Source organism: Amphibalanus amphitrite, unplaced genomic scaffold (assembly GCF_019059575.1).
Source record: "Amphibalanus amphitrite isolate SeventyFive unplaced genomic scaffold, NRLGWU_Aamphi_draft 000039F_arrow, whole genome shotgun sequence".
NCBI lineage: Eukaryota > Metazoa > Arthropoda > Thecostraca > Balanomorpha > Balanidae > Amphibalanus > Amphibalanus amphitrite.
The window spans coordinates 230,264-254,502 of NW_024881535.1; the positions used below are offsets into that span (position 1 = coordinate 230,264).

The following is a 24,239-nucleotide window of genomic DNA, read 5'->3' on the forward strand; positions in this document are numbered from 1 at the left end:
GCTGTGGGGGCGCCACGTGCCGGGGGAATGAATGAATGGGTGGTCGGCGGGATTGTCCCAAGATTCACGTTATTGTTTATAACACAGTCACAGTGTATTTAGATAGCAGGTTTTAACCCGCGCGGGGCTGGGGTCTCCAGCCGAACGCGCGGGGCTGGGGGGGGGGGTAAATTTTACCCCCCTGTTATCTCCCGAACTAATGGTCCGATTTGGAAAATTCAAACGCCAATCGAAAGCTCTCATCACGAACTACTAAAAACATGTACTTAATTTAAAGTTTGAGGTCAAGGTCAAGGTCAGGTCAAGGGTACAAATTGCAAGTTTCTACAGTATCGGCCTTGCACCGTAGTTGCCGAAGAATGGAGTCATGGACTGAGACTGATCGCCCAAAACGTGTTCTTAGGCTACCAAGACAATATTCGTTGCATACAATATCATTCAGAGGTCAAGGTCAAGGTCAGGTCAGGTCAGGTCAGGTCACCAAAAAACAAAATATAGAAAAGGGCATGTGCGACACATGTTTTATGGGTCATTTTACTCATAGAATTCAATAGGCACACTCAATAAGTGATATGGACCACCTCTGGATGAATTTCAGGTCGAGGTCAGGTCAAGATCAGGTCAAGTGAGGTCAAATTTTGAAGTTGGTTGTTAAGGCCTAAAAAGGTGTCTATCTGATGCAGTTTTTCACGGCGAATCGAATGGTGCTATTTTTGTTTCCGTACGAGGTCTAGAACTTCCAAAAAAGTCATTTTTCAAAAATTTTGTGTGTCGTGACGTCATAAAATTTTGAATAACTCCCACATTTTTGAACTGATTCTTCTAAAATTTGGTATGTAGATGCACATAGACCACTTCTCTGACATATATTCCGGTTTTTTCGATAGACTCAAAATTTTGGATTTTATAATGATTTTCCCAAAAAAGTCAGTTTTTTGAAAAAAAAATTTAGGCCAAAATCCAAAATTTTCAAAAAACCGAGATAGCCAATTGATAGACAAAGTAAAATTACGTATAACCTTTTTTGTTACGTCTTGATTCCTTTAAAAATGAAGATGTTAGCGGCATAGGCGCGGGAGCCGGGGGGGCAGTGGGGGCAGCTTGCCCCCCCAACTCTGGGGCCGTGGGGGCGGTGCCCCCACAGCTTTGAGACGGAATACCACACTTTTTTTGCAAATGTTTTCTTTTTTTGTTGAAAAAGCCGAGGGGTGAAAAATAAGTGGCCTAAAACCGGTGAGAAAACTAGATTTGGGGGTACCCTAGGTTAATCTCTATTATGGTGTGCCCCCCCAGTCGGAAAGTAGTTCCCGCGCCCCTGGTTAGCGGCGTTTGAACTTTTGCCGTTTTTGAGGCGAAAATGGCGAACATGACGTCACTAAAACGTCAATTTCTCAAAAATTTTCCGACGGATTTCGCTCAAATTTTCAGGGAACGTGTCAAATTGATGTAAGAAAAGGTACTGAAAGTTTGGCGGCGCTGCGCGCCGCCGTTTTTGAGATATCGCAAAAATTCGCGAGGGGGGGTAAAATTTATCCCTCCCCCCAGCCCCGCGCGGGTTAAACACCGAGGTTCTAAAAGCTGCGTATTTCTGGGAAACAACAATGCTGCATCCGGATCGAATTTCTTCCAGGAAAAACGTAGATAGACTATATAGAGCCTAGACCCCGGCATATGCTATCCTCCTGGGCCCTGTTTCACCGGTGATAGCAGCAAGCTGCTATCACGTTTCGCGAGCTGACGTCATGTCGTGACGCCATACTGTTGTCGTAATGGGTAGTTCCGGCGCACGATTGCCGCGACCTTGGCGGCGGCATTAAGTGACGTATGAGCCTAAAAGTAAGAGTTTACGCAGTCATGATAGTATATATATTTTTGATATATATTTTTTCAATATGATGTATTTAAAAGAAGTTGGGTTTAGGAAAAATTTGGACATTAACTTCGAACATTTAGCTGATGACGTAAAACAATATTGCGGCAATCGTGCGCCAGAATTGCCCCTTACGTCAGTAGTATGACGTCATCACATTACGTCAGCTCGAGCAATTTGATAGCAGCGTGCTGCTATCACCGGTGAAACAGGGCCCTGGCGCGCTGTATTTTAGAGGTTTCACCGCTGGCTGCGCTGTATGCCTTAGGTACTGTCTCGATCAAAATTTGGTCCAACAATTAGAATAGAAGTAGGCATCGTCTGACATCCCAGTAAACATGCCGACGTCGGCCCGACGTCGGGCCGAGGCTCGGCCCGACGTCGGCCCAGCGTCGGTTCAACCTCGGCCCGACATCGGCTGGACGTCGGATATGCCCGCATGTTCCGACATCCAGCCGAAGTCCAGCCGACGTCGAGCCGACGTCGGGCCGAGGTCGTTTGCCGAGGTTGACGAGATCGTTTGTCGTTGGACCGACGGGGCCGACGTCGGCATGTTTATTGGGACAACGCGCCAAAAGTATCAACCGGCGGCGGGATTCGAGCCCCCCAGTCGCCGACGTCGGCATGTTTACTGGGACAACACGCCAAAAGTATCATCTGGCGATGGGATTCGAACCCTGTGTCATTGGAATGCGAGGTTAGTGCGCTAACCACTACACCACTCAACCAGATATCAAATATAGTTTGTTTTGTTGGGTTATGCCCTTTCGGTCTGACAAGACCATTTCAGAGCCGGAAGGATGATAGGATGAGACATTGGTCTTCTTGGCGAGCACCCTGGGTCCAGTTCATATAGAGTCCCTGGTCCCATTGCTGTTACGTGACACTCACTGGAGGGCGACCCCACAACAAGGGCGGCGCCACCGTGGGGGCAGTGGGGGCAGACTGCCCTCACTGACAGGAGGCCGTGGGGGCAAGACTATGTTTTTGCCCCCACAAAATTTGGCTGATGTTGAAAACTGCGAACAAAAGACCTGTGGAATATTCATGATAGGTAGGTACTATAGGATGTGATGATGCAAACAAGGCTACAAAACTATGGTAATTTTGAATGACAACATCTAGGGGCAAGGCATCGGGGTATCAGACAACAGTTGGGTCACCTCAAGCTTGCCCCCACTGGCGAAAATTCGTGGCGCCGCCACTGCCCCACAATGGATTCATATAGCCACTCTTACACACCTGCACCAACGTTTCCCAAAGTGTCCCTTTGATAAGTGGCACTTTGGCAAAGTGACACTTGCCGACTGGCCTTTCTATATGAACTGGGCCCCGCCCTGGTGAGTTGCCGGGGCTGAGCCTGACCAAAGGATAGGCCGAGCAGCCCCCAAGCACTCGCCGCACCCGGCTACGGGCGAGCTCGGCTTACGGGCAATCCCAAATGAGATAAAGTTTCCCGTCCAGTCCGGATCAGGGGGTTGCGGCGTGGAGGAAGATTTGAGTTTCCTGAGGATATTTTGAATACAGAAGCTCTTTATGAAACATGAAACATGTATTTTATATTATTTCAACGGTCAAAACAGCGGCCGATGTCGGTCCGACGTCGCCCCGACGTCGGCCCGACGTCGGCTGGACCTCAGCAATTGATCTCGGTCCGACGCCGGCCCGACGTCGGCTGGACCTCGGCTGGACGTCGGTACATGCGGGCATATCCGACATCCAGCCGACGTCGTGCCGAGGTTGGACCGACGTCGGGCCGACGTCGGCATGCCGATGCCGAGTTGCCGACGTCACCCCGACGTCGGCCGACGTCGGGCCGACGTCGGCATGTTTACTGGGATGCTGCAGCAAGCAAGTATGACGTTCCGTATTTCCGGCAAGACCCTTACTACCATTCACAGAACAAATATAAAGGCAGGGTCAGGAGCATTTATTTGTTCTGATCATCACTGATCATCACATCATCTGCTGATCATCACTCATTAGTCATAATCATAACATCATTTACTAAGCATTTTATTTTCTTGCTGCTTATCTTCATTCCTAAAATGTAGCAAGTGCGCCAAACTCACATGATGTTCTTCTTTTTTAGCTGTACGTGAAGAATGTTCAACTGTCTCTATGTTGCCTAGCAACGCTGAAAAAACAAAGAAAACAACCAATTAAAGACGAGTTTTCTTGGCTGAAGCATATCCGGTAGCTACTTTGTTAAATTTGTGAACATATATGTATGTATGGGTCAAGGCAAAGGGTGGCAAAGGGTATGCCGCTGTGTTGTCAGTTGTCATGTGAATAATTATATTATTGGTACCTATGTAGCTATGTGTTCTCAAAAATGAGTTTTAAATAAAGTTCCATCTCAATTCTCACAATCGTAGCTGCTAGGTGAGGTACTTTTCATTCTTTCATTTGTGCATTTCAGTAGAATGGCATTGGCATGACATTGGATCACAGATATGTTCCCGTCGTACCTCCCAAAAATCTGATCAGGTTGGATGAGCTTGGAGGAGAGCCATTTCAGAGGAACCACGGGAACATTTTTGCGAGGAAATCAGCTGCTTGCAGGCTGTAACAGTCAGCGATTTATGGCGTGCAAACATAAATCAAGAGTTAAATGCTTTCTAATAAAATGACCATAGATTACTATCGCATACTACTATTAAAAGATATCACAGCCTCATCAATCGCTAAAATTATTTCCACTTCCCTTAAATCTCATTTATAAACAATTCACATTTATAGTACGTGCACCAACTATCTCCACGCAGAGCCTCCTCCAAAAATCCAACTTTCGTTTGGGATGAGCGAGGAGGCAACTAGTGGTGGTGAGATGTGGAATCAAGATAAGCTTGGAGGAATCTGGAGGAGCTATAGAAACAATTTTTTAAACGAGAGGAGGGTTAGAGGAGTTTGGACTTTGGAGGAGGTTGGAGGAGCAACGGGAGCAGACCCCATGTCTTAAAAAGTGCCACAATTTGTGTTGCGGTCTCAAAATATGCACCCTATTTACCTCCCCCGAATGTCCATCATATTATACAGTCCTATTTCCAAGTAACCATGATTGTGACTCATTTATCTCCTACTTTTCAGTGCTCAGCATGGTACAGCTTCCTCCAAGGCTGCAGAGGCTGCTCAAGAACCGCATGCTAAGGGTGGGTGCCCCTTTTGTTGCCATCGTTCTTGGTGGCTCATTTGCACTCAAAGAATTTGCATCAATTAGGTGAGTGGTGTGTGGATTGAGGTTTGTGCTTTTTATGCTAATTTATGCCATATTGAGCATTTTCTGTTGATTCCAGTGCAAACCCTTCTCTGGATACCTAAATCTTTGTCACGAGTTATGACTGTTTTGAATCCATAAAAAAATGAAATGGGTTGGTAGGTACCTACATAACAAAACCTATCCCAACTAATTGGCAGAACTAATCCAAGAAGGGAGTTTTAGATGCTGTGGAAGGGTATAACCCCAGAAGTTTGGAAAATTCTGACATTTTCTCAGGTTCTGATTCCTTGGGTCTGGGTGTACTACTGAACAGTTTAAGATGAAAATATTCACCTAATGAAAGTGAAGTATTCTCTATTCTAAAAGTGGGAAAGTTCTTATTGATAACAGCTTATGGGTCAAGTGAGAACATTTGCTCTAAATGCCCCCCTGCCCCCCCCTCAGATCTTCCAATGACCTAGCCTAACCTAAGAGTACATTTTGCAGTTTGCACGTTTGGGGGGATCTAATACAAATGTTAAATTAAAAGTAGCCACAAAGTTTTGTCTGGTTTTGCATTTTGTTGGCTTTGGATACCTTCGCAGATTGCATTGATCGCTCCTTCCCCTTTACTGCAAACTGCTACTCGACTATCTCATGCCACTTTTCCTGAGTTTGATCAGTGCATATGAACATTGAACAGTTTGGTATACAAGTGTTAAACCACTAATTACAGGAGATCCTGAAATGATGCTCGGTACTTTTGGTATGGGTAATAGGAGCTAAAGAGGGAGCGCAGCCAAGAAAGAGGCCGAGCGGCCCTTTGCTGAACTGAATGTGTGTCTTTATGTATTTCTGAGGCTTGAAAGCAGTTGACACTAGCGCCATCTACACATGTTTGCTGGCGATGGTATTAGCAGTTCGGCGCTGTACACCAGGTAGCGGTAAGCAAATTACTATAAGCTGTTGCACCGGGCCCCTCACCACTCGATTCTTTGTAAAATTTATTGCATTTCAATGCTGCTTTGTTTTGGCGTCGGTCACCAAACATGACGGCTTCCATTTCAGTAGAATAAGCTTTATTAGCCCCACTAACGACCAGGGTAAGCCCTCTTTTTTACGACAGTCAAACAAAATTAGATTCTTTAATTACTATGGTCTAAGCGTATTCCAGTGTGCGTATAGCTGTGACTTTTTATTGCCCTGTAGCTGCATTAACAGGAGTCCGAATATACCATGTGGCACGTGACCAGCCTATGGCGTAGTACCGTGAGGGATCTGACGGACCACCACGTCAGCAGTATGTGCTCGTGAGCAGGCTGACACTGAATGATCGAACAGCCACCGTCAGCAGAACGCGGCACCGAGAACACGTTAAGGACGCTGACCGCGCACCGGAGCAGTGTCGCTATTTTCTCCATATCCAAAGACAGATTTATATCTTCGGGGACGATTCTCACCCGCATCGAATGATTTATGATTTGGATAGACTCGTGTTAGGTCAGAGACCGTGTCTTCTTTAGGCTTGTATTCACACTGCCGTATCTGGAGTAACAGTAACAGAATCCGACCCACTGAATTCACACTGCAGCAACAGATCCGACCCGTGTCGCGCCCCTCACCAGACTGCCTCCTCCGGCCAGCGCCGACCCGCCCTGGGTCGCGGCGCCGCGCGGCAGAGGCGCGCCCAGCGGGCTGCAGGCGCGCCCAGCGGGCTGCAGGCCGCCAGTGGCGCGCTCATGCCAAATATGGGGTGGTGAACATTCACCAACACCACACTCGTATGGATACTCAGATAATTGATGGCTCGAACTTTGAATCTTGTGGCGGTTTGTAGTCCATAAATTGTATGCTTCGGTGGCACAGTTTGTAGGTTTTTGACAGCATTTGATCCATACACACTCAGGTTTTTAATTTGATCACCCCTCTGCGCCACCAAATCAGCCCCGGTTACCATGGGCCATGACAGCCGCAGCGTTATTGATTCGGGGATTCATGGAATGTATTACCTATGCGGCGTGACGCCATCTGGTCTTGTAATCCGGCACCGCCAGGATCCGTATGACGTCATTGGCTCATGCACGGTCGCGATGCAGAAATGACAGGGTTTCGATGTAGTTGGATGGTTTTCGGTATTACCTAATAGCGAAGCCCTGCTTGTGCTCAAATGCTACATCATTCGCGCCAACTCTTCTGCTTTCTTCAAACATTTACAGCTGCAGGGATTCATATCAATCGTTTGACGTACCTACCTACGTGTGTGTATTTTTTGTCGTTGCCTTGCATACAAGTGGGTATTTCCTTTCTTGACGTTTACGGTATAAGTTCGTGAACATTTATTTTTCGTTGTGACGCGCGGTGCGTATAATTTAAAGGGACCCTCCTACCTTCAAAAAAGTTTATGAATTGGCATGAAAGTGATGTCGCTCGGTTCAGAAAGAGCGAAAACGAATATCTACCAAATTTCACCGAAAAATATTCACCGGTTTTCAAGATATTAGACTTTTACTTTTGTTTACTTTTTTGGGATCTCCGCTGTTTCTAGCGACTTTATTTTAGAAGTGCGGCGTTTGCGGCAGATGTTGCGCGCAAATAGCATATACCACCGCGTGCTACAAAACGTTTTAGTCAAACATTTAAAAATCGTTAGATATTTGCGCTGACGTCACACATTCAGAGGGGTATTCCTAAGCATTAGCCCCTCTGAATCAAAATGCTGCAATTTTGAAATTCAATATTTCCGATTTAAGGCATTTCTCGATGTTGTGAGTGCCGAAACCGGTAATTGTGAGCCAGGGACCCCATTTTGGCTATCTCAACTCAAATCTAATGTTAAGGTGGGAGGGTCCCTTTAAAAGTGACGTAGGTACACTTTCGTGCGTTGCCGATCGTATTCGAGCCCGAACGTGGGCTTGTTTTCGAGTCTCACACCCTCGTGGATCTGCTGGCAATTGGCATCGCTGCCCACTGCGCCACCAGGCGTGATACGAAAAACTTCAGAGATTGCTAAAAGCCTTGTCACATGAAATAAGGGGTCTCGTGGTTGGGAATAAACATTGTATTATTACGGAATACCTATGCGACGATGTTGAGTACCTAAGGTTCTTAGTAACCACGAAACTGCACCCGCCCTCTCTCCCTCTCCTCCCTCCTCTCCTCTCCTCTCCTCTCCTCTCCTCTCCTTCCCCCTCTCTCTCCCCCTCTTTTCTTCTTCCACCTCTGTTTCTCGCTTGCTCTCTTCTTTCCTTCAGCTCCCTCTTTCCGTACCATTTATGGATGATAAATTCGTGCGGGTATTTGGCACGGCACCGCCGCTAAGCTCGGCTGGGTGCGTAATTTATCGCCTCACTGGTAAACATGTTTTGTAATGTGAGTCCCACCGCGCCGGGCTGCAATCTGACTGAGCTGGAGCTGGCACGCAGAGGCTAGACTTACCAAGACGCTGGACTTATTAGAATGGGTTAGTTAGTTTAGCTTGTTGGTGAAATTATGAAACGATGCTTTCAGAAATAACGTTATGATTTCTTGAATTATGTGGCCTTTTAATTGTCGGTTAGCATTTGCTACGCTACGGATATGATGTTACGAAACAAGGGGAAGTGGGAGCTAAAATAGGAGGAAAATTACCCTGACGCCTGAGTCCATTCTCATTACCAGGTGCATAAAACCTCTGAAAGAAAAAAAAAACAGAAAGCTAAAAAATCATTAATTAAAAAACACGAGCCTCATTATTGTCGTCTGCCATTGTCGTTATCTTGCCATGTTCTTCATCATCGTCGTTATCGTCGTCATATTTCTTTTTGTCGTCCTTGTCATCGTCATCGCCGTCGTGGCCGGCATTATTAGTCAGCTGTCTCTCTGTCTGCCTACGTCAGGACTCTGTCCAGTGTCAGTGTTTGTCCCAAACAGCTGTGAGGCCGCCGCCATCGGTTGCTGTTAGTGCGGGGGGCTCTGCAAACTAAGCCGGCCCGACGCGCGTCGAAACCGACGGTGGCAGCGTCGAGACCGACGGGCAGTGTCGGTGGCGGCGACGGGTCTGATGTGCTTTGTTTGGCACGCTTATGTGGCTTGTGGGGATGGGAACTTGGCGATGTGCGGGCTTTGCTGTCAAGGGAACAGATTCGGAGGAAATTGATGAATTTTATGACTGAGAAAAGATTTACTGGTAATGAATGCGAAGTCTGAGACGTATTTCTCTTTTTTTTTTGCCAAGTATTCCTTGCATACTCGTATTTGCGAATCAAGTTTAATTTTTGTCTATTCATTCAAATTTGCACTTGTTTATTGCTTCCGCTTGATATCTCGGAAGATTCCGTCATGAGTTTTCTTCCTGATTTCCTTAAATAAGTCACTCCTGCCGTTCACATCAAGCACTTTGCCCCTTTGAAGGAGCACGCAGTACGGAGCGCACCTTATGGCCCTGTGGGCCTGTGCTGTCCTTTGATTTAACCGCCCGTCATCCCGTGTTTACTCAGCTACGCGCCGTGACGAAACTTCCATCACCGTGCCTACTCTAGTGGCCCATTACGGAATTGATGGCCGTGTGGTGCATGCTGTCCCTCTGAAGTTCGCCTGTCTTCCTGAACGAATGGGTGCCCATGACTGAGACGCCAGATGTTCTTTGCCCGAGGAGGTGTGTAGTGCGCACGTACCTCGTAACGTATCTCGTATGTAGTGCGTGCCTTCTGACATGCTGCGTGTAATGTGTGTGACTTTTGGTCGGATATGGCGTATGACTAGCGTGTGATGTGGCTTGACTCATCTCTAATGTGTTTACTGTTTAGTAGGTGGACTGGGCGATGGGACGGGTCAAAAGTTATTTCTGTGCGCTCCTGTGTGAGCTGCGCTGCCATTCGTTTTGTGGTTTATTTATATTCCATATATTTAGTACCATACACAAGTGGCATAGAAGCAACCTACACTCACGTCGCATTGTAAATATAAAAAACATACACTCGCCACGTGGCGCCCTCCAGCAGAAATACACATCAATCCGCCCCAGCTGAGGCGCTACCGTTTTTGTCATCCCACAGCTGCACATTACGCCATGCCTACAACCGTCCCCCCCTCCCCCACTCAGCTGAGTGGGGCGTCCACCTGTCCCACTACTGCCCCCCCCCTCGAGTACCGCCGTGTCAGCGTGGCCCGTCGGATTCCCGACGTACCGTGCCGCCGAACGGTGCCAACTGGGCTTTGCGGAGGGCTGGGGCGGTCTGCGACCCTCTCCGGTCTCTCTCTCTCTCTCTCTCTCTCTCTCTCTCTCTCTCTCTCTCTCTCTCTCTCTCTCCCCCTCTCTCTCCCCCTCTCTCTCTCTCACCCTCTATCCCCTCCTCCCTCTCTAGTCTATCTCTTCACGTTTTCTCTCTTTTCCCCTCTTTTGTTTTATTTCTCTTGCCATTCATTTAATGTTTTTTTTCTTTCTTTTTCTTTTTATTCTTTCTGACATTGAGTGACCGGAGTAGTGCTTGACCGTAATGGAGCGGAATGATGGGTAAATCTGTTTGGCAGCTCATTCACACGTGGATGAGCGCTGAGCAGTCCCAGCTGCTCATCCAAGCCTGTTCAATGGTCAGCTCCTGGACGCAGATTGCCTCTGGGAATCGCTATCCGATACAAATTTAGAAATGGAGGAATGTTGTCGGGAAAAAAGAAAACTGTCACATAATTAGGAATGTGAGAAAAATGGACTTGATGTAGAGAGAAGCACTACTGCTGATAAAATAGATTTAGCTTCTGCATTAAACTAAAAAAAAAACTCATCAATCATTGGTTGATACATCGTACCGGTGAGCGAGTGTTTGCTGGTTGGCACCACCACTAAATGAGCTTGTCCTGAGTGTAAGCAGTTCCTCCCCAAGGTTCTGCTTTGGGAATTTCGACAATATGTCCGTTTCTGGATCATGCGGTGACATCCGCCCGTCGTCCCCTCGTGACACCACGAGGGGTCTGACCGTCGCGGTCGCTCGATACGATTCACATCGGCACGATTCTCCGAAGTCATCGACGTTCGATGCGCCCGCTAGCTGCCCTGTCGCATTGCGCGGACGGTGGCCGCCTGAGGTCACCGGGTCACCCAGGGGTCATACGGGGTTCGACTGAAGTGAGCGACCGATGAAAGGTCACTGAGGGTCGACAGAGGAGGGCAGGATGACCGAAGTTGCGTGATTGCACGTCACGCTAGGTGGCTGAGGCTTTTGAACTTCTTCGATTGAAGTGGTAAAAATATGGTCCCAAATAAAAACGATCCTGCAATCTGTGGTGGAGTTGAATACATGTGATCCGTTATTTCATTATTAGGGAGGCAATGAAGTAATTCAGTGTGATACCATGTATTGCACTTCAATTGGCAATGACAGTGATTGCCAGTAAGAATTTGGCTGCAATAAATGGTACGTAAAAACATAAAACATGTCCCTTTTTATTTGGCCTTAAAACGAACATACCTTCTCAAAATCCGTCGTGCAAACAACAAATATTATCCATGCATTATTTTAGCTGACATCATCAACATTATCTTCGCTTCAGGGACCCCCTATTCTGTGACTGCCATGAAATTTTGCTGTGACGGAGATCCATTTTTATTGCGTCGTGATCGTAAACTGCTGACAAACTGATTGCGGTGGTAAATTATCAGCAGGCGCACCTGTCCTATGGCTAACTGCACTGTGACTCGTATTTGCGCTGAGATCAGTGACGCGCTATCGGCGGGGTCTTATCTGGCGTCTGTCGCGCGTATGTGGCTCATGGTGCGTCCCTGAAAATAGCGTTGTCGCGTTCCTCTGGGGCGTGAGTTGTGAATTCTCTGGTGTCGTGTTTAATTATTTTGATGAATTTCTGTAGGACTAAAATGGCTCATATTTAGGTACCGTACCATCAAATCGTTATTCATTTTACTGATCGAACAAATTTGATGGCATTTTGCTGCGGATGTTTGCCTCTAATGAATGCGCCTTATTACCGCTTTGGAACAGTATCTAATTCCAAATGACCTTTCTTGCCATAGTGCTCCTAAACCTTTGGTAACTGGCGGTTAGTCTTAGGTATACCGTCGATGCATTTCGACGATAATGCATGATTCTGGTATAGCCAACATTCGGTTACATGCCCTGGATTAGTCCCGACATGAGCACTAGAACGCTGTTGCCAACAGCGTAGTGGGTGGCTACTGACCAGCAACGATCGATCATGTCAGCCAGGATCTCAGAGGAGGCTTGTCTGATGGGTATTAGTGAGGACAGTCAAGACTTGATGAGTTACAGATGGTCTCATTGTGGATGGCTAAGCGCAAGGTCTTTGTTGATGCAGCTTGCGTCCATATAGCGGTGTTTCATTGTTTTTGCTACTTTATCATGCTATAGCAGTTTGTTCTTCCAAAGCTACTTGGACAAGTTTATTGATGAATGACACTATCTTCTGCTCCCGATGATTATGATGTGTGATGGTTAATGGTTTGATGTGGAGTTTGATGCTCTTTGCGATAGTTGACATCAAAGTTGATCCGAAGTTCTAAGTTGATTGGATACTGAGTACCTACAAAGCAAGTTCCTTCTCTTCGTATTCTTCATCGTGAATCGTGGCCCATTGTTCAACAATTTTTATTTCGTACATTTGTGCGGCCTGCACGTGACGAGGTACCGAAAACAGCCCTCCCGTACTGCGTGCACTGTGCCCTTTGCGAACAAAGGCACATCGGCGACTTTTGGTCCGTATCGGACCGCGAGCGGTGATTCTGGTTGTTGCTCGCCCTCACCGTGAAACGTGACCTTTCGCGGCAATGCTGTGTTTGTGCAGTGCACAGTGGATGAATGGCCCTCTCACGGCTTTTGGACGTCAGTATGTGATGGACGGACACCCATCTACCCCAGTCTCGACGGGCGCCGGTCTGTGAAGCGTTTCCCGGTTGTGAAACTCGGCTGTTTTCTTGCATTTGTTCCCCGCGGTGCTCCCCTGATGACGTCACGCAGACATAGAACAGCTGTGTTGTGGATAAACATGCAGGGTTTGCGCCGTGCAGGCTGACGTGCGCGGCGGGGCGGGTCAGCAACACTCCGCCTTTGAGCCAGAGTCGTTTGGTTTTTACGAGTTGTGGCTGCCGCGAAGTTTCGGTCGTCAAATTGAGTTGGTTCGGTGCTCGGCCCGGGGTTATGGACCTGGCCGCGGGTATACGGGTTCGGTTCGTTGCCAGTGATGACGTGAGTTCGGTATATTGGATCGGGTTACCATGCCGTTTCAGCGCCGTACTTAACGTCCGCCCCTGATACCCAGCAGTGAGGTTGAAATACCAGCCAACCAGAAAGGCTCGTTTATCGCGAAATTAATCGGCACGTATTTTTTGGTTTGCTCATGTAGTATAGCCAAGCCCGGTGTTTGATTGTGTTAGCAGTTCTACACATTGTTGCACGTAGGTAAATATGTGCCTACTCGGCTCGCAAGTGTTTCTGGAAATGTCTAGGAAACGTCATGCGTCCGCGTTCTCGATCTTACATATTTCTTATGCGACTACAGCGGATGTCCTATCTATCAGTCTGACCTTATTGTGGAACAACACGCAAAATCAACACACGACGCTCCAGCAGGACGTGGATTTTGCTCATAACGACCGTCTCCTAAACTATTCAATGTTGAGACTTCTTCAGCATGATCTAAGTTACCAAATCCTCAATGAAATGAAAATACAAAGGACAAATAAGCCTTTTTTATCGACTTTTTTGTTATCAGTCTTCCGAGTTTTGTCGGGCGTGTATAATGTATATCCACTCGGTGTCAGCGTCTCCGCAACCAGCTCGAACCGGCTCCCACTGCCTTTCCCCACGTTTCCCTCGGGCAACAGACTCCATTCGACGGCCGTTCGCTTTGAGTCAGCTGACCAGTGTCGTCACAGACGCGGTGGGGGTCCTGGAGGGGGGGGGGGGTCGATTTACAGCGCCCCAGGCGTCGCGATCGACCCGCGCCGCCTCGAACGGCCGGTGGACTCGCACAGAGCATTGCTCGCTGTTTCCAAGGGCTGTTTCACTGTGCCCGAAACGGTGCAAACTGCATCGAAAACGTTACGGTGGAAATCATTGAACCCTTGTGAAAATACCATTAGATACCCATATTGATGCTGTGATACGTTCTTACGTGCTCTTCAGCGACAGCTATGTAGACAACATGACGACTTCATAGAAATAAATTATGCAACCCCGTATAATATAAAACGGGGCAAAGAATAATTTCCTGCCAGCACTGCTTCCTATCCCCACATAATGCTTGCTGTGGCATTGCCTTCCGTTCCCTGACGTTCCATTCCCTGCTGACATGGAAAGGACGCCTCAGCCCAGCCATCAGCTAATGTGCGCGTGTGTGCCGCGTGGTGGCCCCGACTCGGCGTGGAAACGGAACATCTGCAGCCACCCTCTCCTCCCCTCCAAATCGCCGGGTTCTAACGCCTCGAGGCTTTGTCGAGGTCACGACTGCCGTGACTCCGCTAAAAAAGCAGCGTCGTTTTTTAGTGACGGTTTGCGGTGGAGCTTGGCCAGGAATGCGCGCGCGTGCGTTTTTATGTTGTTTCTATGTGGTTTCGGGAGTTTGCGTTAGGGATCTGGGTGAAGGAGACGGTCTCAGCGAGAGCGTTGAGCACTGAGAGGGACTCTGAGTCAATATTGTGGAGCGTTCCGCGTGGACGCCCCAGATGGTCTCCGTCGTCCTGACGGATAGGAGCGGTATACTGAGTAAATACTGGGAGCTGTTGAGTAAATAGGAGCGCATCATGGCCGCTGCGCCACTCAGCGGTCTATTTACGGACTTTTTTCGTCATGTTTTATGTCGTGTTCTGCACGGTCATCAGAAATGGAGGCTCAAGGCGTCGTAATCGCAGAAATAGTGAAAAAGCTGGCTTTACTATGTCCTCAAATGTCTTCTTGATATTTACACTTCGAAAATATGAATGCTGAAATTTGAGAGGGTATAGGTTCTTCGAATGGTCTAAAAATGTTGCCCTCAGAGACTCGATAGCATTCGCAGTGGTACATGACTCTTCGTATAGCTCTACCAACGTCAGACCTGTCAATGCCAATTGGAACAGACTGTCCACTCAGGCCCCGTCCACTCAGACCAATGGAGATACTTCTCTCGGTGACAGTGGCACCCAGCTTTTCAATCCGCCTCGTGACATCCATGGAGTGATGGAGTCAATGTGCTGTTAAGTTTAGGTCTCGTGGGAGTCAGTGCATCGCCGTTTGTCGTCATGCCAACGAGAAGGTCCCCAGACCACAGGCAATTGTCTATATGATTTCGGAATCGCTATGATGATTCCCAGAAACACATTAAGCATTTAGCTAAAAAGGCGACATCCCCACTTCGCGAACTTACACCTGTGTCGGCATGAAGTATGACAAGGAGTTGACGGACCCTCTTTTGTCACCCGAAATTAAATAACTCTTGTCTTCGATTCTCTCGTCGTCTCCAACTTCCCTTTAAGTCAGTCTTCCATCCACCCTTCTGCACCGGACCAAATCCCCTCGGGCCTCGGGTCTCACACCGCGATCGCCTCAGGTGCGCCGTCTTTGTCTCTCCCCACCGCGCACATACCCTCCGTGAAGGTGACTGAGCGTATAGCGGCGTTTGCGGCGCTGTGGTGGCGATAATGACGCTGTTTGTGCCCGTGGTGCGCGTAACCGTGGTTGTGGCTGCCGCCAGTCCTCTGTTCCAAAACCGCGGTTGATTAGGGCTCTCACGCGTCCCGTGGTTACCCCAGAGCGAGAGATCTACGGACTAACTGGCGGAAGTTTGGTAATCTGTGTAACCTGCGTGTTTTGTACGATTTTCGTGGTGTATGTGACCTTTATGACCTCTGTAATCAGCTTGACACATGTGATCAACGTGACCTATCAATATGACCTTTATTACGTGTAACCGCTATGACATTCGTGACATTTTATAATTATTTCTTGTTGCTAAGTTTTCCCGTCCTTTTAATCTCTGCTAGCTCTGCCCCACTGACCCCCCCCCCCTCTGTGTCCCCCTAGATACCTGTACCGCCGGCAGCGTCCCATTGAGCCAGACGAGGCAGCCAAGTACGGCATTCGAATGAAAAACAAGGAGGAGGTGCGACTCGACAAACAGTACGAGGAGGTGAAACAGGTGAGACAGAACGATGTGAACCAGCTTTGTCTGGTTTCGATGACGTCAAATGAGCCTGTGCTCAATGACTTTGTTGCACTGTAGTTGCGAACTTGCTGTGGTTAATTGTAAGCTGATAAAACGTTGCGTTTGTGTAGTGTAGGACGGCATTTCATAGACAATGTCGCAACCCTCTGGATACCCTTTGAGTTTGATACAGAACACCACATGGCGCCCCGGCCCGGGTCATGTCATAGCGTGATGGTCGGGCAGATAGAATAGTCCCCCCACCCCCGACCTTGTCCCCCTCCCCCGTCCTGCGTGTGTCGCGTGATTGTATGAACGGTGATTGGCGTGCCACGCCACGCTGTCGTACTGAGCTGTGGGTAGCGCGTGGCTGGACGGACGGTCTGTGACAATCTATTGATCTGTGGCTGATCTATTAGAGTGTCCGTCCGAGAGCCGTACGACGGCTGACAGAGCCTGGGGGTCGCGAACTGGTGTGGTAACCGTTACGCCCACCTGGGACGCCCGAGTCGGTACGGCACTTGCGGTGTCGTAACCGGATCGGCGGGAACCAGCAGAACGCTGTTGGACCGGCGGGAAAGTCGGAACCGAGCACTCGCCCACCAATGGGGCGTCTGGTCGAGCAGGTCTACCCGCTAAGGCAGCCTGAGCACGAACCAGTGGCAGGGTCCGAGCAATGACCGTGGTCCGACCAGGGTGTCAGCGCAATGGCCAGTCAGAGGCGTCTTTAAGGGCGCAGAAGCCCACCTCGGTCGACTGTGGCCAGTGCAACCTAGTCAGGTCGTTTGTGTGAATCTCCGTGTTCTTCCCTCGCCTCAGAGTAGCCGCTCTTCTCCAAATGCCCGAGCCGTTTTCTATGTGTATTTGTCTTGTAGCGAACAGCAGAGTCGAGAAACGAATTGACAAGGTCGCCGAAAGCCGCGGTCACATGCTGGCCGTCCCTAGTACTACCAATATGCCCGCAGGCGCGGCGAGAGACAAGCTCAACGTATGAGTCACCGTCCGGCTGCCGGGAGAGCCCCTACCGCGACCTTTGTCCACAGTCATGACGTCACGACAATGGGCTCCTAAACGTACGGGCAGCGGCCGCCTCAGGGGTGCCGCCGTGACCTTTGCACGACACGTTCTATAGCGTATGGCACAGCGGTTACTACGAAGGTTGAGGCCAGCGGCAGGCCGGTTTACAAATAACAAACATGACGCGCAATTGACAACAGGTAACAGATTGAATAATAAAGCGGTGACAATATAAATAAAAATGACAACATGAAATGACAAATCGCATAGATGACAAATCGCATAGATGACAAATCGCATAGATGATCCCTACAGTACCCCCTCGCCAGACATGTCGCGGACAAAAGTGACATGGCGATATCTTACCGGAGGTCGTATGACGCGGCCGGAGCGGGTCGTCCGTAGTATCGGCCGAGGCTGCAATGGTGCAGCGTCAGCCCGAGCGACGGCTGTAGGGCGAGTTGGTGCGTCACCGTAGATCAGAAGCTCCGGGCCGCTGGGCTCATTGCTGAGCGGTGGCGCGGCCGGCGGGCCGCTGGACTGAGTACCGTGCGGCTGCACAGTTGGCAGGTCAGACTGTCGATGACCGGATTCGTCTGGCGTCTCCAGGAAGGCGGCCTTACACCGGTCGATGCTGATGACTTCCTTTTTCTGTCGACGGTCGATGGTGATGGTTTTGGTGGTCCTTTCGGTAACCGGGAACGGTCCGTCGTATGGAGCGTCCAGCGGGTAGCGGTGACAGTCCCTGCGCACGAAGACGTGTGTCGCCGTCTGGAGTGCCGTCGGGACGTACGTGGCGCGCTGGACCGGACGTGGGAGTGTCGGCCGCACCTGAGACATGGCGCGCTTCAGGTCTTGTACGAAACCGGTCGGTGATGCTGCTGAGGCTTGGCTGCTGACGAAGAACTCGCCGGGAAGCCGCAGTGAGGAGCCGGTATTGCTGCTGTTGCCTCTGCTGCTGCTGCTGCTGCTGCTGCTGCTGTTGCTGCTGCTGCTGCTGCTGCTGCTGCTGCTGCTGCTGCTGCTGTTGCTGTTGCCGCTGTTGCTGCTGCTGGACGGTCGAATGGTGCCTTGCTGGAGCATCTTGTTGAACTCGGCACGTGCGATTTGAAGGCGCTCCAGCGGGAGGCGTCGTGGCCGCTGGTACACCGGTGGACCCTTGGTGACGATGTGGTGCGTCACGTTGTGCTTCACCGGTGTTGGTCCAGGTTTTGGTGAGGTCACATCCGGGTACCGGGCGAGGACAGCTGCGAAGCGAGCAGCAGCCTGCTCCCGGACGAGACGCACTCCGATGGAGCACAGCCGTGACCGCTCGGCGCTGGCGCAGACGGTGCCGTCCCGCAGGAGACGCTGGTTGGCAACGTCCACGACGAGGTGATGTGCGGCCAGGAAGTCGGTGCCCAAGATGGGTGTGGTGACGTCAGTGACGAAGAATCGGTGTTTCAGGCGGTGCTGTTGACTCAAGGTGACGTCCAGCAGGCAGGTGCCGTGCACCGCGATCGGTGAGCCGTTTGCCGCGACGAGCTGCTGGCCGACAGGAGCAGGGGTCAGCGTAGACCCGTTGGGCAGGCAGCGGCGAGGCAGCACGCTGACCTGCGCCCCGGTGTCGACTAGAAATTGCCGGTCCGTCTCCGTGTCCCTCACGAAGAGGAGTGGCGCGGCAGGAGGGGCGCCCGTGCTTTGCGCCATCAGCACGGGGCGCCTCAGTTTTCCGAGGCGATCCAGGAGCACGGCAACTTGCATCGGCGCGCTTGGGCGCCGAATCGCTGGTGGTACCAACACAGCGTGTCGTCGTGCGGCGGCGTTGAAGGACGAGCCGGTGACGGGCGGCGAGACTGGCGAGACGCCTGGCGCGGCCGGGAACGGCTGCGGTCGCGTCGCACGGCGTCCTCGAGTCGTCGGTTGCTGGCTTCCAAGCGCTCCATCTTAGCGACCAGGGAGGCGATGACGGTGTCCAGCGCAGGGGTTGCAGCTGGCGCTGGGGCTGTCACTGCAGCAGCGATGGGTGGTGCCGGCTGTGTGTACGGCTGTGCCGCGATCGCTGATAGCCGTGGGTCGGGTCCGCTAGCTTCCAGATACCGATCGGCCGCTTCTGCCAGTGCGTCAAGCGTGCTGTCGGCTGGCAGGAGGGCGAGGGCAGCACGGACGGGCTGCGGTAGCCGTTGTTGGAACAGTGTACGGAAGAGCTCCGTATCAACCGGGGCGTCCCCGGCTGCGGCTAGCTCGTTGCGCATTGAGCGCAACAGCGCCGTCGGCTTCTGATCGCCGAGCTGCTGGCGGCCGAGCAGGGCTTGTAGTCGGTCGGCGCGTGACTGTGCCAGGCGGGCTTGGAGCGCTGCACACAGCACGTCAAAAGACCGGAATGACCGGATGACGTCCTTGACCTGGACGGCGATGTTGGCGGGGAGGTTTGCGACGAGGAGCTTAAACCTCAGCTCGTCGGAGTCGACCCCGCTGACGTCGAAAGCGCACTGCACCTGCAGTAGCCACAGGTCGGGCTCTTCCGGAGAGTATGGTGGTAGCCGGAAGCTAGCCATGGGCCGATGAGTTGACTCGGAGGCTGAAGCTGGAACGCTGGCTGGGTCTTGAGCTGCGGCGCCGGACTGTGCGCTGTCCGCGGGCATGACGAGAGGCTAAGGTCGAACAACGGAGATCACGTCGGGGTCACCAATTGTCGTACTGAGCTGTGGGTAGCGCGTGGCTGGACGGACGGTCTGTGACAATCTATTGATCTGTGGCTGATCTATTAGAGTGTCCGTCCGAGAGCCGTACGACGGCTGACAGAGCCTGGGGGTCGCGAACTGGTGTGGTAACCGTTACGCCCACCTGGGACGCCCGAGTCGGTACGGCACTTGCGGTGTCGTAACCGGATCGGCGGGAACCAGCAGAACGCTGTTGGACCGGCGGGAAAGTCGGAACCGAGCACTCGCCCACCAATGGGGCGTCTGGTCGAGCAGGTCTACCCGCTAAGGCAGCCTGAGCACGAACCAGTGGCAGGGTCCGAGCAATGACCGTGGTCCGACCAGGGTGTCAGCGCAATGGCCAGTCAGAGGCGTCTTTAAGGGCGCAGAAGCCCACCTCGGTCGACTGTGGCCAGTGCAACCTAGTCAGGTCGTTTGTGTGAATCTCCGTGTTCTTCCCTCGCCTCAGAGTAGCCGCTCTTCTCCAAATGCCCGAGCCGTTTTCTATGTGTATTTGTCTTGTAGCGAACAGCAGAGTCGAGAAACGAATTGACAAGGTCGCCGAAAGCCGCGGTCACATGCTGGCCGTCCCTAGTACTACCAATATGCCCGCAGGCGCGGCGAGAGACAAGCTCAACGTATGAGTCACCGTCCGGCTGCCGGGAGAGCCCCTACCGCGACCTTTGTCCACAGTCATGACGTCACGACAATGGGCTCCTAAACGTACGGGCAGCGGCCGCCTCAGGGGTGCCGCCGTGACCTTTGCACGACACGTTCTATAGCGTATGGCACAGCGGTTACTACGAAGGTTGAGGCCAGCGGCAGGCCGGTTTACAAATAACAAACATGACGCGCAATTGACAACAGGTAACAGATTGAATAATAAAGCGGTGACAATATAAATAAAAATGACAACATGAAATGACAAATCGCATAGATGACAAATCGCATAGATGACAAATCGCATAGATGATCCCTACAGTGAGCACGAACCAGTGGCAGGGTCCGATCAATGACCGTGGTCCGACCAGGGTGTCAGCGCAATGGCCAGTCAGAGGCGTCTTTAAGGGCGCCGGAGCCCACCTCGGTCGACTGTGGCCGGTGCAACCTAGTCAGGTCGTTTGTGTGAATCTCCGTGTTCTTCCCTCGCCTCAGAGTAGCCGCTCTTCTCCAAATGCCCGAGCCGTTTTCTATGTGTATTTGTCTTGTAGCGAACAGCAGAGTCGAGAAACGAATTGACAATGTCGCCGAAAACCGCGGTCACATGCTGGCCGTTCCTAGTACTACCAATATGCCCGCAGGCGCGGCGAGAGACAAGCTTAGCGTATGAGTCACCGTCCGGCTGCCGGGAGAGCCCCTACCGCGACCTTTGTCCACAGTCATGACGTCACGACAATGGGCTCCTAAACGTACGGGCAGCGGCCGCCTCAGGGGTGCCGCCGTGACCTTTGCACGACACGTTCTATAGCGTATGGCACAGCGGTTACTACGAAGGTTGAGGACAAATCGCATAGCCTTGACGTCCCTTCAGGACAATCCAACTTCAATTTTCTTCCCAGATGGAACTTTCGCAAAGCCGATTGGGCTGAATATCAAAACCATATTAACGTAAACATCCAAACTCCCCCTAGAGATATTAACACTTTTCTAGATATAATACTTAACGCCGCCCGTAAATCAGTCCCACTTTCAGGCCCTCCCCGCCCCAATAATAATGCTCCATGGTGGAACAGTGAATGCCAGAGAGCGGTCGCCCTCCGGAGGCGGGCACTACGCGCCTTTAGGCGCTGCCTATGCTCAGCTCATGAGGAGGAAGCGCGTAAGGCTCGTTCTCATTCCCGCAAAATTATTCTTAGTGCAAAACAATCGAGCTGGCAACTTTTCTCGAACAACTTTAATCGTTTTACCCCCCTATCGCAAATATGGTCTCTCATAAAATGTTTCTCCAACAAACAACCCCGAAATTATAAAATCCCACACCTACACATAAACAACACCCACTATCTCACACCACTAGAAGTAGCCACACAATTCGCCATACATTATGCTAACATTTCATCAGTACAACAGTATACTCCACAACTAACCACAACACTCGATTCCGAACTTGCTTCTCTTTCATTTCACTCCAACAACACCGAAATATACAATGCACCATTCACAGCACATGAACTACAATCAGCACTCAACAGATGTGGCAACACATCAGTTGGTCCAGATCAGGTCGCCTACGCTTTTCTCAAAAATCTCCCTGAATCTGGACAACAAACCCTCCTGGAAACTCTAAATCGCCTTTGGGAAAACAATTCGTATCCTGCTTCCTGGAGCGAAAGCACCATTATCCCTATCCTTAAACCTTCTAAACTCCCCTCAAACCCTTCTAACTATCGACCTATATCTCTCACCAGTTGTGCCTCTAAACTAACAGAAAGAATGGTTAACGGACGAATTAGGGCGTATCTCGAATCAAACAATCTTCTTTCTACTTACCAACACGGATTTCGACCTGGTCGGTCAACTGCTGATAGCGTAATTCACATAATTGACACAATTCAAAGAGGATTTCAAAGAAGGGAATACACGATCGCCGTCTTCCTTGATTTTAAAAACGCCTTCGACAAAGTCAATAAATCTGCTCTTCTGATTAAACTTCATCGAACCGGTATTCGCGGTCACATGGCGAACTTTATACAGAACTTCCTTGCAAATCGAACATTCAGAGTCCGTTGTGGCCACACCTACTCTCCACTCTTTACGCTAGATCATGGCCTCCCACAGGGCAGTGTAATTTCTCCTACTCTCTTTTTGATCATGATCAATGACCTTTTCAACAACACACCTAGCAATATACAACACTCTCTTTACGCCGATGACGTAGCCTTTTGGGTTTCTCATCGTGATCTTGATCAAGGCATAACAATCATGCAACTCGTTCTTGAAAAAATAGAAACATGGTGTAATCAATGGGGACTCGTCCTCTCATCAGACAAATCAAAATCGGTCATTTTTTCGAGACGACTCCCCAAAACTAATCATCGTAACCTCAGAATCAACAATCGTAATCTTCAATTCGTTTCACACTTCAAATATCTAGGTATAACACTTGATTCCTTGCTTAATTTTAGTAAACACTTCGAAGACATTCAGCAAAGATGCGCCAGACGACTTTCAATTATGAGATGTATAGCCGGCAGGGAGTGGGGAGCCGATCGGAGAACCCTCCTCCGCCTATACACCTCCCTAATTCGTCCTATCCTGGATTACAACGGTTTCTTATACGATGATATAGCCACAAACAAAATTGATTCTCTCCAAGTGATTCAGAACACCGCTCTTCGTATCATCACTGGTGCAATGAAAACTTCCAATATTGACAATCTTCACATTGATGTCAATATTCCTACACTTGATCGACGCCGCAAATATCTTCTTCTCCGCTTTTATCTTCGTTGCTGCGCGAACCCCTCGAATCCCTCTAATCAAATACTTACAAATCGATATTCTTCGTCTCCTCCAAGTGACCCTGAAAGGAGATTCCCAGTGATCAGTTATCGCGTAGAGAAGGCTCTTAATCATTTCAACATTTCTTTCCCGTCCATTTTGCCTATCCCCCCTCTAACCTCTTTCTGGCTGGCACCCATCCAGAATGTAGATCGTCTTTTCTCAGAAAATAAGAAACATGTCTCCTCACAAGAAATCTCTCAACTCTTCATACAATATGTAAATCAATACAACGATCATACTTTCTTTTATACTGACGGATCACTATCAAATGGCAAAACAGGCGCTGGTGTTACATCAAAAGTCTACGAAACCTCCATTCGCCTGCATAATCTTTTCACGGTTTTTTCAGCTGAACTATCAGCGATTCTGCTAGCTATTATCTATATCAATAAACAACATATCCAAAAAAGCGTAATTTGCACCGACTCAGCTTCGGCAGTCAGTGCCATCTCAAGCAGAAAAAAAGAAGACAATCATATAATATACATTATCAAGAAACATATAATTACAATTCAGAAAAAAGGATTTGAATTCCGCCTGTTGTGGATACCAGGACACGCGGGGATTCCCGGTAACACAAGGGCGGATCTCCTAGCGAAAAATAGCCTAGACAAACCGGAAAGAAACACAATTCGTTGTCCGCACAAAGATATTGCTAATCATATCCAAAATGCTCTTCTCGACCTTCGCCAATTCGACTGGAATAGTTTCCCAAATCAACATCTACACCCGATTCACCCAAAAATCAAATCATTTGCTTCTTCCAATCAAAGTAATCGTCTTAGAGAAACGGTATTGGCCAGGCTGAGAATTGGACACACCAGTACCACTCACCGATACA

The 24,239-nt window shown here is 49.9% G+C and overlaps 1 protein-coding gene across 2 annotated transcripts in view; it reads left to right on the forward strand.

The window, feature by feature from the left end:
• Window positions 1–4,111: 4,111 nt before the first annotated feature.
• Window positions 4,112–24,239, forward strand: part of LOC122373887 (protein phosphatase 1 regulatory subunit 37-like) — a 37,454-nt gene continuing 17,326 nt past the window's right edge. Inside the window, exons 1-3 of one of the 2 annotated variants that reach the window (XM_043352313.1) lie at window positions 4,112–4,255; window positions 4,961–5,090; window positions 16,076–16,190. The gene's annotated coding sequence lies outside the window, so the exon portion shown is untranslated. The remainder of the gene's footprint in view (window positions 4,256–4,960; window positions 5,091–16,075; window positions 16,191–24,239) is intronic. The other variant, XM_043352323.1, reaches the window with a different exon arrangement.